The sequence below is a fragment of the Muntiacus reevesi genome, chromosome 3, assembly GCF_963930625.1.
Source record: "Muntiacus reevesi chromosome 3, mMunRee1.1, whole genome shotgun sequence".
Lineage (NCBI taxonomy): Eukaryota > Metazoa > Chordata > Mammalia > Artiodactyla > Cervidae > Muntiacus > Muntiacus reevesi.
In genome coordinates, this window is record NC_089251.1 from 195,505,012 (window position 1) to 195,518,869 (window position 13,858).

A 13,858-nucleotide genomic window follows, 5' to 3' on the forward strand; every position below is an offset into this window, starting at 1 on the left:
ATCAGTCCTGGGTGTTCCTTGGAAGGACTGATGCTGAAGCTGAAACTCCAGTATTTTGGCCACCTCATGCTAAGAGTTGATTCATTGGAGAAGACCCTGATTCTGGGAGGGATTGGGGGAGGAGGAGAAGGGGACGACAGAGGATGAAATGGCTGGATGGCATCACCAACTCCATGGGCACGAGTTTGAGTAAACTCCAGGAGCTGGTGATGAACAGGGAGGCCTGGCGTGCTGCGATTCATGGGGCCCCAAAGAGTCAGACATGACTGAGCGACTGAACTGAACTGAACAGACCCATAACTAAAGGAGGAGAGAGCAAGGACAAAAAAGGGAAAGAGAAGATATAATGAGTAATTTTAAAAGTAGCAAATAATTTTGGGGTGTTCATTGTATTTTCCAGGCTCTCTTGGTGGCTCAGATGGTAAAGAATCTGCCTCCAATGCGGGAGACTTGGGTTCAATCCCTGCGTTGGGAAGATCCCCTGGAGAAGGGAATGGCAACCCACTCCAGTATTTTTGGCTGGAGAATCCCCATGGACAGAGGAACCTGGCAGGCTACAGTCCATGGGATTGCAAAGAATCAGACACAACTGAGCTTTATTTGGTACTATCGTATTTTCCATTCACCTTTCCTGTAGATTTGAGAAGAATAAATAGCAAAAGACAAGCAACTGCCCAGTGTGACAACTAGAGAATCCCAGCTGGGACTCCTGCAGCCCGCGCACCCTGGAGCCCACGAACCGCCAAGAGCGCGCATCCATGCCAGGGTAATCCCCGAGCAGAGAAACCTGGCGGGCCTACAGTCCACGGCTGCAGAACCGGGTAAGGCTGAGCAGCCAGGCGTGCACCGCGACAGAAGATCCTGCCTGAGAGAATGAAGAGCCCGCGCTGCATCTAAGAGCTGACAGGCCAGTAAATAAACGAATGGGCTGAAGGAAAACCAGATAATGAGAATTTAAAAAGAGCGCATTGCCTTTGTAAAGGAGAAGGAGTAGAAGCAGAAACTAAGGAAGAAAAGAGAGGAGGAAGAGGGAAGGGGTAGGGAAGGCAGAGTGAAAGCGTACAGGGGAATGAAGCGAATGCAGAATGAAGTCTCAGCAGTACTCAGCCACGCAGGACACTGTTCAGGACTTTCTCCATATGTTTTCTGCGGCCGCATGTACTGACCAGTACTATTTTCCACTGAAATAATCTCTGTATTATATTTGGTGACATATGTAAAGAGAAACTAGAGTGCGGGTAGGATCAGTCAATGAGAAGTGTTAAATGCAGTTCTCATCACAAGGATAATATTTCTTCAGCTGGTCATCTCTGTCTCCCTACATTAGCCTGCGGGGAACGTCACTTTTACGATAAGCAGCGATCATCACCTCAGCAGCAAGTGGACTAACCATATCTTTTTCTTATCTATATGCCCATTTCTCTTTCTTGCAGAATTTCTACGAGACCACAAAACCCTTGAGACCAATGAAGATACTTTAACCTCTTGCATCCCCAGAATCTAATGGGGCTAGCCCATAGTAGGTACCTAATAAATGTTAACCATTCAACTTGATGACTGAATGCCATCTATATCTAAAATAATGTTGTAATGCTTTTAGATTATTTTGTATTGGTTTCTTCTTCAACAATCTAGCAAAAATATGTACAGAAATGAATATGAACATGGGAAATGTGGATAACCAAGATAAAGCCATGTGCATGTCTTAGTTATCTAGGTTAATATTTATAAGCCATTGATGGGTTTTTCTTTCTAATATTGAATAATGACTTTTTCGGATAGAAAAAAAAAAACATAAAATACTTTGACTTTAATGTTTTCATATCTTCCTTTAAACCCCTGACATTTATCCCTCTGTAAATCCAGGATAAGATATCATCTCATTTAGTCAATATTTTGTGCTCTTCTATAAAATGCTACATGTTCCACATACACATTTTCCCCAAGCTAGAAATATTTAAATACCACTGCTTTTAATGACTGCAATAGAAAGCAGTAGAAAGGACAGAGTGTTTTCATGTAAGGAGATAGAAGTGAATTCTATTACCAGTTGGGTCAGAACTGTGCATTTTTGAAGGTCATCTAGCATTTCAGAGTCTCAGTATTCATAGCTTAGGATGATGATACACCTAATGCAACAGATGAAGAAAAAGTAAAAGTAGATTTAAAAAAAGAGAGAGAGAGAGAGAGAGTTATCATGGCCTTCCACGTGGTTCAGGGATGGGCTTCAGGGCATGTAAAAACTGTATGTGATGTATCTGTGTATATGTGAGTACACAGGTACATTTGTCTGGAGACAAATGCATCTCTGGATTCTCAAGAATATCGATGGCTATAGAAGATTAAAAGCCATTGTAAAATAATGCACAAAGCGAGCTTTTATTATCAGACATTAGATGAAACAATATTTCACTCCACTGTTGGTCTACAAATATATTTGCAGTAGTTCCAACAGTGGACAGTAAAGAATGAATGAACACGAGGTTTAAAGATGTGACGCCCATTTTGGTTTCAGTGCTCATTGGCTGCAGAATCTTGGGAAAGTTATTTGGTCTTTCTGAATCTCAGTTTCTTTTTTTATAATATGATAAGAGAAACTACATATTCCAGAAATGGTTTTGCTATGAGCCAAAGAAAATAGAAAATATTCCTTGAATGGCTGACACAAAGCACTTCCACTCATACGTTTGTCTCGTGAATTACTTTTTATTTTATTTTTTCTCTCCAATGTAAGTCATCCCCATTTTCTGTGTTTTCTCACTGATGATACTTTTGCAAACTGCATCTCCCTGTCTTCATTATGAGATGCATTTTTCTATTTCTCCCAGTTAAACTTGCTGTCAAACAGCTCCTAGAACCCTGGCTTCTCTTAATGAGTCCTGTGCATTCCAGTCAACCCTTGTCAGCAGTGGGTGATACAACTGCAAGTGGTGTCACCTGTTCACTCAGTCTGTTCAGGGGAAAATTATACTTTTACTGAGCATTTAGTTTCTATGGACTCTTTCACACTTGTCCAGGCCATGCCAGTATACATATGAAGGAATCACTATCTTATTATCATTATTATTTTAACTCTTTGGAAGCTTCTTCTGCTTTCTTGCACATTCCTTAAAGAAGTACCATGGGCAACAAATCTGACTGCTATCAACCTCCAGGTTGAATGGACTGGGCAATGCTGCAGGGGTTATTTTTCTATAGTGGAGTACTGGGTACTGAATTTTGGAAATACAAGGTTACTAGAAGGATCTTATAGGGCCTTCCCAGGAGAGAATCTATCATGTCCTCTCCCTGCCTCTTATCTGTAGAAAAATTTTAACCAAAGAATAAGCTTAATCAGAGAAATAAAATGCAGAAGCAAAGGAAAATATTCAAACAAGACAAAGTAATATAGTCTAGCCATTAAACAAAGTCAGAGAACCTTTAGTTCTGTCTCAAGGAATATAGATAGTTTTCTTTTTTTCAAAGATGTTTTTGATGTTGACCATTTTAAAAGTCTTTATTGAATTAGTTATGATATTATTTCTTCTTTGTGTTTTGGTTTCTAGGCTGTGAGACAAGTGGGATCTTAGTTCCCTGATTAGGGATCAAAGCCATCACCAGATACATCCCTAGATAATATTCTGAGCCATATATTTTGAACTGCTTTGCAGACACTGAAACTCTCACCAGGGAAAGAAATTAACCACATGATGAGCAGACTCTCGCTTTGACATAAACTATTCCATCTTACACAGTTCTGAAAACTGCCCTCCAGGACGTGCGGACAAGCCGGTCCTGGCCCTGAAGATGAGTGGGGTTTAAAACAGTCAGGACGGCGCTGCTCAGGCCACCACATGGCCAACTTCAAGACGGCTGTCGGGGCTCACTCTGCTGCTCTGCATATAGCACTCTCCTCCAACCTGTATATCCTTGAAATTCCCCTTTAAAAGATCTTGCTCACTGATTAGCAGTGGGGAGGTAGATTCGAGTATGAGATCAACTTCTCCTCAAGTTGCAGTCCTTCTGAATAAAGCAAATTTAACTTTACTACCAATTCCAGTATTGACTTTTTTTTTTTTACCTAATACAAATATATTATTTATTATTCATTTATATAATAGTTATATTTAGTGATAAGAATTCCAGAAAATGAAACACACTGAAATTAAGATTACTAGATTTGATTTTAGTTTATGTTCCACTTCTTTATTTCCCCCAAGTTGGTGGGTTGTTTGACTTTTGAGCAGCAGGCAGCCAAACCTGAGTTCAGTAACATTACCTTTAGGAGAACAAAGAAAAAGAATCAGATGCTGAAATATTTCTTAAACTGAAAGTAGAGGAAGTTCTAGGAAGAGAAGACATTTGGTTGACAATAGGGGGTGTTAATAAACTTAAGTACAATGTAGGAAGACCCAAGATTGCGTGGGTGATACTGGAGTATAAATTATCATTTGTATTGACTATCAGATCTATAGAACATGCAATGATTAATCTCATTTAAAGACAGTCCAGGTAAGAATGAAGTGTACTTAGGCCTCTCTAAGTGGGTTTGGATGGAATTGTACCATTTTAAGCACTGTAAGCCCGATTCTAAGAAGGCGTCTCAGCTTTGGTCACTGCTGTGTCAGTGCACATCCAGTGAGTTTTACTGAGAAATATTCAGCAGAAGTCTTGGTCCATGGGAACTGAGGAGCCTCCCCAGAGACAGAATTCACATAAAGAATGTTGGACCAGCATGAACCTGTGTCCCAGGAACTAAAGCTTAATAGTCAGAGGCAAAGGTTCTCAGAACAACACAATCATCTCTAGATCATTCTAGGTTTAACACATGTGTTTGTGTTCGTGTGTGTGTGTGTCTGATAAAAGATGAAAACTAAAGAGAGGGAGAGAAATACAAAATCACAGGGAGAGAACAGCATCGAAGCATGTATATTATCTAGGGTGAAACAGATCACCAGCCCAGGCTGGATGCATGAGACAAGTGGTTGGGCCTGGTGCATTGGGAAGAACCAGAGGAATCCGGTGGAGAGGGAGGTGGGAGGGGGGATGGGATGGGGAACACATGTAAATCCGTGGCTGATTCATGTCAATGTATGACAAAAACCACTACAATATTGTAAAGTAATTAGCCTCCAACTAATAAAAATAAATGAAAAAAAAAAAAAAAAAAACACAGGGAGACCAATTCTAAAATGTAAAAAGATATTAACTCTGAAATGCATTTCATCTAGAATATTCGTTTGGTATGATCTGAACAGAATATGGTGCAAAAATGAGCAAGCCGTAGACTTTCCATGCATTTTTCACTTCCTCATTCCTCTAAATTTGATTTAATACTGGTACTCTCAAGCTTTAGCACCCTGGGAATTAATGGTGCCTCCCATTATATCAGTGGCGATTTTAGCATGGTGATTCACCACCAGCAGTGTGAGGGGCCTCCAAAAACCATGACGTGGAGGAACACTTAACAGAGAAATCCTGCATTAACAGAGAATGATACTCAGTCAATTATGAATTAGTGCATGTGTGTGATCTTATTTTCACACTGAAACTACATAGATTCAATGCAAATATCAGGCTCTGGTTGGGAGGAGGCTTACCCGATATTTCAGGTAATGTTCTAAATCTGTGCTGCCCAATATGGTAGCCACTAGTCACACGAGCCTACAGAGCACTCAAAATGCTGCCAATGTTACTACACCCTGATTTTTAATTTTACTTAACTTTAGCTTATTTCACCTTTTACCAGTGTCTTGTAGTGGATTCACATATTTAGTGTACAGTAGGCTACGAGCACAGGCTCTGTAGCTAGACACCAAGTCATAATTTCGAGCCCTATCACTTACTAGCCACACATATTTGGGCAATTTACTATTTTCATAATGAAATTTTATCATTTATAATATGGGGAGATGTTCATAACTATAGAATTGCTGTGAGAATTAGACAATGGTATTTATGCAAAGTGCTTAGAAAACACTTTGTGTTTATGAAGTACTTAATGAAAGTTATCTATTATTAATGCTACTGCCTATATGACTGCTTTTCCTTCTTTCTGTGGTCTGCTACAGTGTTCTACAGACCAGTCATCTATAAATACCCGTAGACGTTTTGTACTATGCTTTCTATCATTTTCTTTCACCTCACTGTTGAATAAAATGCATTTCTGGAGGAACGATGAAACAAGATATGGAGAATCTAGAAGTCTTTGTTGGTTGTGATGCTGACACAGGGGTGGAGAATGAAACATGGAATGAATGGAAAAGAGAGATTGATTCTAGATTCCTAAATGACTGGACTATTTAGAAAATAATGTACAAACTCTGAATTATGGGAATTCCAAAAGACTCTTTGCAGTTAGTAAATCTGCATCAACTTATATTTTGTTTCTAGAGAATTGGCAGGACACTCTGATCAAGCATTTCCAACAAGTTGCCTTATGACCATTTTTTGAAAATTCCAATCTCCCATGATCAACAATTTTTTGGTTTCGATGGTCATAGTACTTTAAGTCTCATTTATTTTCTATTGATATTTTGATGCAGAGTTTCTGAGGTTCATCCGTAGAGCTGTGTTATATTCAGTTCAGTTCAGTTGCTCAGTCATGTCCATTCTTTGCGACCACATGAACCGCAACACACCAGGCCTCCCTGTGCATCACCAACTCCCCGAGTTTACTTAAACTCATGTCCATCGAGTTGGTGATGCCATCCAACCATCTCATCCTCTGTCGTCCCCTTCTCCTCCTGCCTTCAATCTTTCCCAACATGAGGGTCTTTTCAAATGAGTCAGCTCTTCGCATCAGTTGTCCAAAATATAGGAGTTTTAACTTCAACATCAGTCCTTCCAAAGAACACCCAGAACTGATTTCCTTTAGGATAGGCTGATTGGATCTCCCTGCAGTCCAAGGGACTCTCAAGAGTCTTAACCACAACCACAGTTAAAAAGCATCCATTCTTCGGCACTCAGCTTTCTTTATAGTCCAAATCTCACATCCATACATGGCCACTGGAAAAAGCCTTGACTAGACAGACCTTTGTTAACAAAGTAATGTGTCTACTTTTTAATATGCTGTCTAGGTTGGTCATAACTTTTCTTCCAAGGAGTAAGCATCTTTTAATTTGATGGCTGCAATCAACGTCTGCAGTGATTTTGGAGTCCCTCCAAAAATACTCTGCCACTGTTTCTACTGTTTCCCCATCTATTTGCCATGAAGTTATGTGACCAGAGGCCATGATCTTAGTTTTCTGAATGTTGAGTTTTAAGCCAAATTTTCCACTCTCCTCTTTCACTTTAAACAAGAAGCTCTTTAGTTCTTCTTCACTTTCTGCCATAAGGGTGGTATCATCTACATATCTGAGGTTATTGATATTTCTCCCAGCAATCTTGATTCCAGCTTGTGCTTCTTCCAGTCTGGTGTTTCTCATGATGTACTCTGCATATAAGTTAAATAAGCAGGGTGACAATATACAGCCTTGACATACTCCTTTTCCTATTTGGAACCAGTCTGTTGTTCCATGACCAGTGCTAATTGTTGCTTCCTGACCTGCATATAGTTTCTCAAGAGGCAGGTCAGATGGTCTCTTTCATAATTTCCCACAGTTTACTGTGATCCATACAGTCAAAGGCTTTGGCATAGTCAATAAAGCAGAAATAGATGTTTTTCTGGAACTCTCTTGCTTTTTTGATGATCCAGTGGATGTTAGCAATTTGATCTCTGATTCCTCTGCCTTTTCTAAAACCAGCTTGAAATCTGGAAGCTCACAGTTCACATTCTGCTGAAGCCTGGCTTGGAGAATTTTGAGCATTATTTTATTAGCGTGTGAGATGAGTGCAAGTCTGTGGTAGTCTGAGTGTTTTTTGTCATTGCCTTTCTTAGGGATTGGAATGAAAACTGACCTTTTCCAGTCCTGTGACCACTGCTGAGTTTTCTAAATTTTCTGGCATGTTGAGTGCAGCATTTTCACAGCATCACCTTTCAGGATTTGAAACAGATCAGCTGGAATTCCATCACCTCCACTACCTTTGTTCCTAGTGATGTTTCCTTCGGCCCACTTGGAGTCACATCCCGGGATGTCTGGCTCTAGGTGAGTGATCACAGCATCATGATTATCTGGGTCTTGAAGATCTTTTTTGGATAGTTCTTCTGTGTACTCTTGTCACCTCTTCTTAATATCTACTACTTCTGTTAGATCCATACCATTTCTGGCCTTTATTGAGCCCATTTTTGCATGAAGTGTTCCCTGCTGCTGCTGCTAAGTCGCTTCAGTCGTGTCCGACTCTGTGAGACCCCACAGACGGCAGCCCACCAGGCTCCCCGGTCCCTGGGATGCTCCAGGCAAGATCACTGGAGTGGGTTGCCATCTCCTTCTCCAACGCATGAAAGTGAAAAGTGAAAGTGAAGTCGCTCAGTCGTCTCCGACTCTCAGCGACCCCAGGGACTGCAGCCCACCAGGCTCCTCCATCCACGGGACTTTCCAGGCAAGAGTGCTGGGGTGGGGTGCCATTGCCTTCTCTGGAAGTATTCCCTTGGTATCTCTAATTTTCTTGAAGCGATCCCTAGTCTTTCCCATTCTATTGTTTTCCTCTATTTCTTTGCATTGATCACTGAGGAAGTCTTTCTTATCTCTCCTTGCTATTCTTTGGAACTCTGCATTCAAATGGATATGTCTTTCCTTTTCTCCTTTGCTTTTTGCTTCTCTACTTTTCACAGGTACTTGTAAGTCCTCCTCAGACAGCCATTTGCTTTTTTTCATTTCTCTTTCTTGGAGATGGTCTTGATCCCTGTCTCCTGTATAGTGATTTTTGGCCTCCAAAATCACTGCAGATGGTGACTGCAGCCATGAAGTTAAAAGACACTTACTCCTTGGAAGAATTATGACCAATCTAGACAGCATATTAAAAAGCAAAGGCATTACTTTACCAACAAAGGTCTGCCTAGTCAAGGCTATGATTTTTCCAGTAGTCATGTATGGAAATGGGGGTTTTACTATAAAGAAAGCTGAGTGCTGAACAATTGATGCTTTTGAGCTGTTTTGTTGGAGAAAACTCTTGAGAGTTCATTGGACTGCAAGGAGATCCAACCAGCCCATCTTGAAGGAAATCAGTCCTAAATATTCATTGGAAGGAGTGATTTGAAGCTGAAACTCAATACTTTGGCCACCTGATGCAAAGAGCTGACTCATTTGAAAACACCCTGATGCTGGGAATGATTGAAGGCAGGAGAAGGGGATGACAGAGGATGAGTTGGTTGGATGGCATCACTGACTCAATGGACATAGTTTGAGTAAACTCTGAGAGTTGGTGATGGACAGGATGGCCTGGTGTGCTGCAGTTCATGTGGTCGCAAATATTCCAACATGACTGAGCAGCTGAACTGAACTCTTGCATTGCAGGTGGGTTCTTTACCACTGTTCCAACTGGGAAGCAAGGCTTCTTGGACTGGTTGCTAAAGTAATGATTTAATATTTTGTGATTGGCAGATTGGCTTTTAGGGCTAGTTTTTGCAGCTTGGAGGTCAGTATTCTCTTTTTAGTTATGATCTGACCATTATCTGTGTGTACATCACCTCATCTCTTAAAAATGATGCTTAGTTATTGTTGTTGTGCATGTTACCCTATTGTCAGTCAAAATCTGATTGCTTATTCTTGGTCCTATGTTTTCCTAAAAATTTTAGAATTAGTTCATGAAGTATAAGAGAAAGAGAGAGAGATAGAGAGAGAGACAGTGAGGGGTAGGGAAAAGTTGTTTTGAATTTCTAAAAACAAAACAGAAACAAAAATTCTGTTACAAAAATAATTAGGAAATTTAATAAGATTTTTCTACCAGATTATGAAATTCATAGAAATTTTTACTGAGCTCATTTCTGATGTTTATCTTTAGATGCTCTGTTCTGATTTTATATAAACACAGCCAGCAGCTTTTAATGTCCTCCCACTGTGCTGAGCATCTAATGTGTCCATAGGTGGGTTGGAGTATCAGTTTACTCCTATATACGGTACAGGACCATTAGTGGGCCTTAGAGGTGGGCTAGGGTTGGGCAATATTTGGGGCAAACTTATCTTGCCCCCTGACTTTCTAGGCCCCACATGTGATTACATTTTAAATGGGATGAAAAAAGAAGATGATTTCATGACAAGTAAAAACTGCATGGAATTCAAATATCTATATCCATAAATAAAATTTCACTGGAATAGAGCCAGGCTCATTTCTTTACAGATTGTCTAAAGGTAATAACATAAATTTGAGACCGACTGTGACCTACAAAACCTATAATATTTGCTGTCTAGTCCTTTATAAAAAGTTTGTTGATCTCCAGGCCAGACTTTCATATTCTCCATGACTAAGTCAAATTCTTGATTTTTTTTCTTTGATAATTGCCACCCTTTTGAGTTTTATTCTCTTTTTCTAAAATTCACATATATAAACATTATGTCTTCTAGGCTGATTTAGTTTTCTACACTTTTTTCACCAGTTTTCTGTCTCTCCTATTCAGGAGTTTAAATAACTCTGCAAACCCTGTCCAAGGTTCCTCATTAATTATAATTATAAAAACTGAGCAACCATTTGAGATCATATTTATATGAGTCGCTATAGAAAAGGATACCTATTTCATTTATTTGTGAAATTCAACAAAATTGCTGAAATCATCTTTAATCTTGACGCTGCTTGGTAGTAAGGAAATAAAATATTGACATTATTAAATGGTGATAGATTTCTTAAGAGTGCCTTACTTGGGTAATAATTATGAGTAGAGTATAGCAAAATGAAATACTTTAATATATTAAATTTTCTCATATTTTTCCATGTATTTTTCTCAATTAATATTCATAAACTAAGATGCTTAATTGTATATTTGTATTGAGGTTCAAATTTTGTTACTCATAAGATAGCAAACTGTCAAAATAATATGCCATCATTTTGATGCCCTTGTGTTCTTTAATTAAGGAAATATTAATAGTAGGTTTTAAAATGCACTATAACAAAAGGTAAAAATAAAACCTTCTGTGTATATCACTGCTAAAGAGATTCCTGCCCTAAATAATTGATATTTAAAAAATCAAATGTTACTTCCTTTCTAGCAGCCCAAAAGAGCTCAGTAATGCACATAGGAGGCTAGCATAAATGCCATTAATATCACTAGTTTTGTGATATACATGGTAAACTTTCCTGGTTAAACATTTTCTGCCTCTAAAATTAGTACGACTGAATGCTTGTGGTCCTTTAAGTTACCCAAAGTGTGGACTCCCATCAATTTATGTCTATAACCTTTGTCTGAAACTAGCATGCATGCATTGGAGAAGGAAATGGCAACCCACTCCAGTGTTCTTGCCTGGAGAATCCCAGGGACGGCGGAGCCTGGTGGGCTGCCGTCTATGGGGTCGCACAGAGTCGGACACGACTGAGGGACTTAGCAGCAGCAGCAGCAGCATCTGAAAAACATAGGGCCCCACGCCTCTTCAAACACACAAATGATCCACCACTTAAAACTCGCGGGGCCTTTATTTACGGAGGTTGATATGACTCTCCAGGGCTGAATCATCCAGAAGACATTTGGACTTACACACACACACACACACACACACACACACACACACACACACACACGCGCGCGCGCGCGCGAGTGCAAACTCACACACACACCCTCCTGTGCAGGACTCAGACACATACCTCCTGTGCCATGCTCGGGGAGGCAGTCCACTTTGCTGAAATTCCTGGTAGGTATGCTAGGAAGCAGGAAAAGGCCAAGAGAGAAGGAAAGAAAGTTTAGAAAGGACGAAAAATAAATGGATTATTCCCTTAACTTCCATTCCCATTGTCTTTTGAGAAATTCCAAATCACCTAGGATCTTACAAGTCAGTTCCTTACCTCCTCATTCATATATTCAATTATTCATTAAACATCTACTTCTGCTTTATTGACTATGCCAAAGTCTTTGATTGTGTGGGCCATAATAAACTCTGGAAAATTCATAAAGAGATGGGAATACCAGACCACCTGACATGCCTCTAGAGAAATCTGTATGCAGGTCAGGAAGTAACAGTTAGAATTGGACGCGGAACAACAGACTGGTTCCAAATCAGGAAAGGAGTACCTCAAGGCTGTATACTGTCACCCTGCTTATTTAACTTATATGCAGAGTACATCATGAGAAACGCTGGGCTGGATAAAGCACAAGCTGGAATCAAGATTGCTAGGAGAAATATTAATAACCTCATATATACAGGTGACACCATCTTTATGGCAGAAAGTGAAGAACTAAAGACTCTTTTGATGAAAGTGAAAGAGGAGAGTGAAAATGTTGGCTTAAAACTCAACATTCAGAAAACTAAGATCATGGCATCTAGTTCCATCACTTCATGGCAAATAGATGAGGAAACGTTGGAAACAGTGTCAGACTTTGTTTTTTTTTGGGCTCCAAAAGCACTGCAGATTGTGACTGCAGCCATGTAATTAAAAAACACTTGCTCCTTGGAAGAAAAGTTATGACCAACCTAGACAGCATATTAAAAAGCAGAGATATTACTTTGCCAACAAAGGTCCATCTAGTCAAGGCTATGGTTTTTCCGGTAGTCATGTGTAGTTGTGAGAGTTGGAGTGTAAAGAAAGCTGAGCACTGAAGAATTGATGCTTTTGAACTGTGGTGTTGGAGAAGACTCTTGAGAGTCCCTCAGACTGCAAGGAGATCCAACCGTCCATCCTAACGGAAAACAGTCCTGAATAGTCATTGGAAGGACTGATGCTGAAGGTGAAACTTCAATACTTTAGCCACCTGACACAAAGAACTGACTCATTAAAAAAGACCCTTATGCTGGGAAAGATTGAAGGCAGCAGGAGAAGGGACCATAGAGGATGAGATGGTTGGATGGCATCACCGACTCAATGGACATGAGTTTGAGCAAGTTCCAGGGATTGGTGATGGATAGGGAGGCCTGGTGTGCTGCAGTCCATGGGGTAACAAAGAGTCAGACACAACTGACTGGCTGAACTGAACTGAACCTAGATCATTTCATTTATTCAGCAATTACTGACATAAGATCTACTATTAACTTTGAAATTATTTAGATTCTGGAAATGCTGTGGAGAACAAGATGGAAAAGTATCTGTCATTGTAAAGCGTACTGTACATAATACAGGAGGAAAAAATAGATAAAATAATGGGATGGCCACAAAGCTCATTTGGGTTTTTTCTGGAACATATTACAGAAAATCTCAAATGAACTTTTTGGCCAGCCCTATAAGTCAGATACTAATAAATGCATTAAAGATCACAACAGGGTAAGATGGAAAAACGTGATGTGGGATACAAGGACACTACCTTTAAACGTTATTTTTAAGCTGACTTGTGGCCAGAGTGAGGTGGAGTCAATGCCAAGAGGTTCCCTAGAAGAATACTTCATGCAGAGAGAATAATGTGTGGGGCCCGGAAGAGGGCAGAGGGAATAAGGATGGGTGAGAGCTCACAAAGTCTGAGGAAGACAGAGAAGCGGGCCAAATGAGGTCAGGCCTCGAAAGAAGTATCGCCAGGGTATCTCCACTCTTTAATATGTAGATACAATTGGCTCATCCTCCCATTTCACAGTCTGTCTGGAAATGCCATTCCCTCTCCCCCTCCAAGATGTCTGTGAATTTCAAGCGGTAACATCACTAATATCCAAAGTCCTTGCTTCCCCTGGTGCAGAAGCAGGCCAGTTGCAGGTCATCAATGTGTCCAGAGCATCACGCTCCGCTGTGCTTTGGCCTGGACTGGGAGTGGTGGGCTGTGGGTTTGTTCTTTGATTTCTGGTGTGCAACCACACCCACATCATGCGCCAAGGCATAAGTTGGAGACTCCAGTGTGAGCATCAGTTTGAAGAGGTAGAGAGAATCCTAAAGGAAG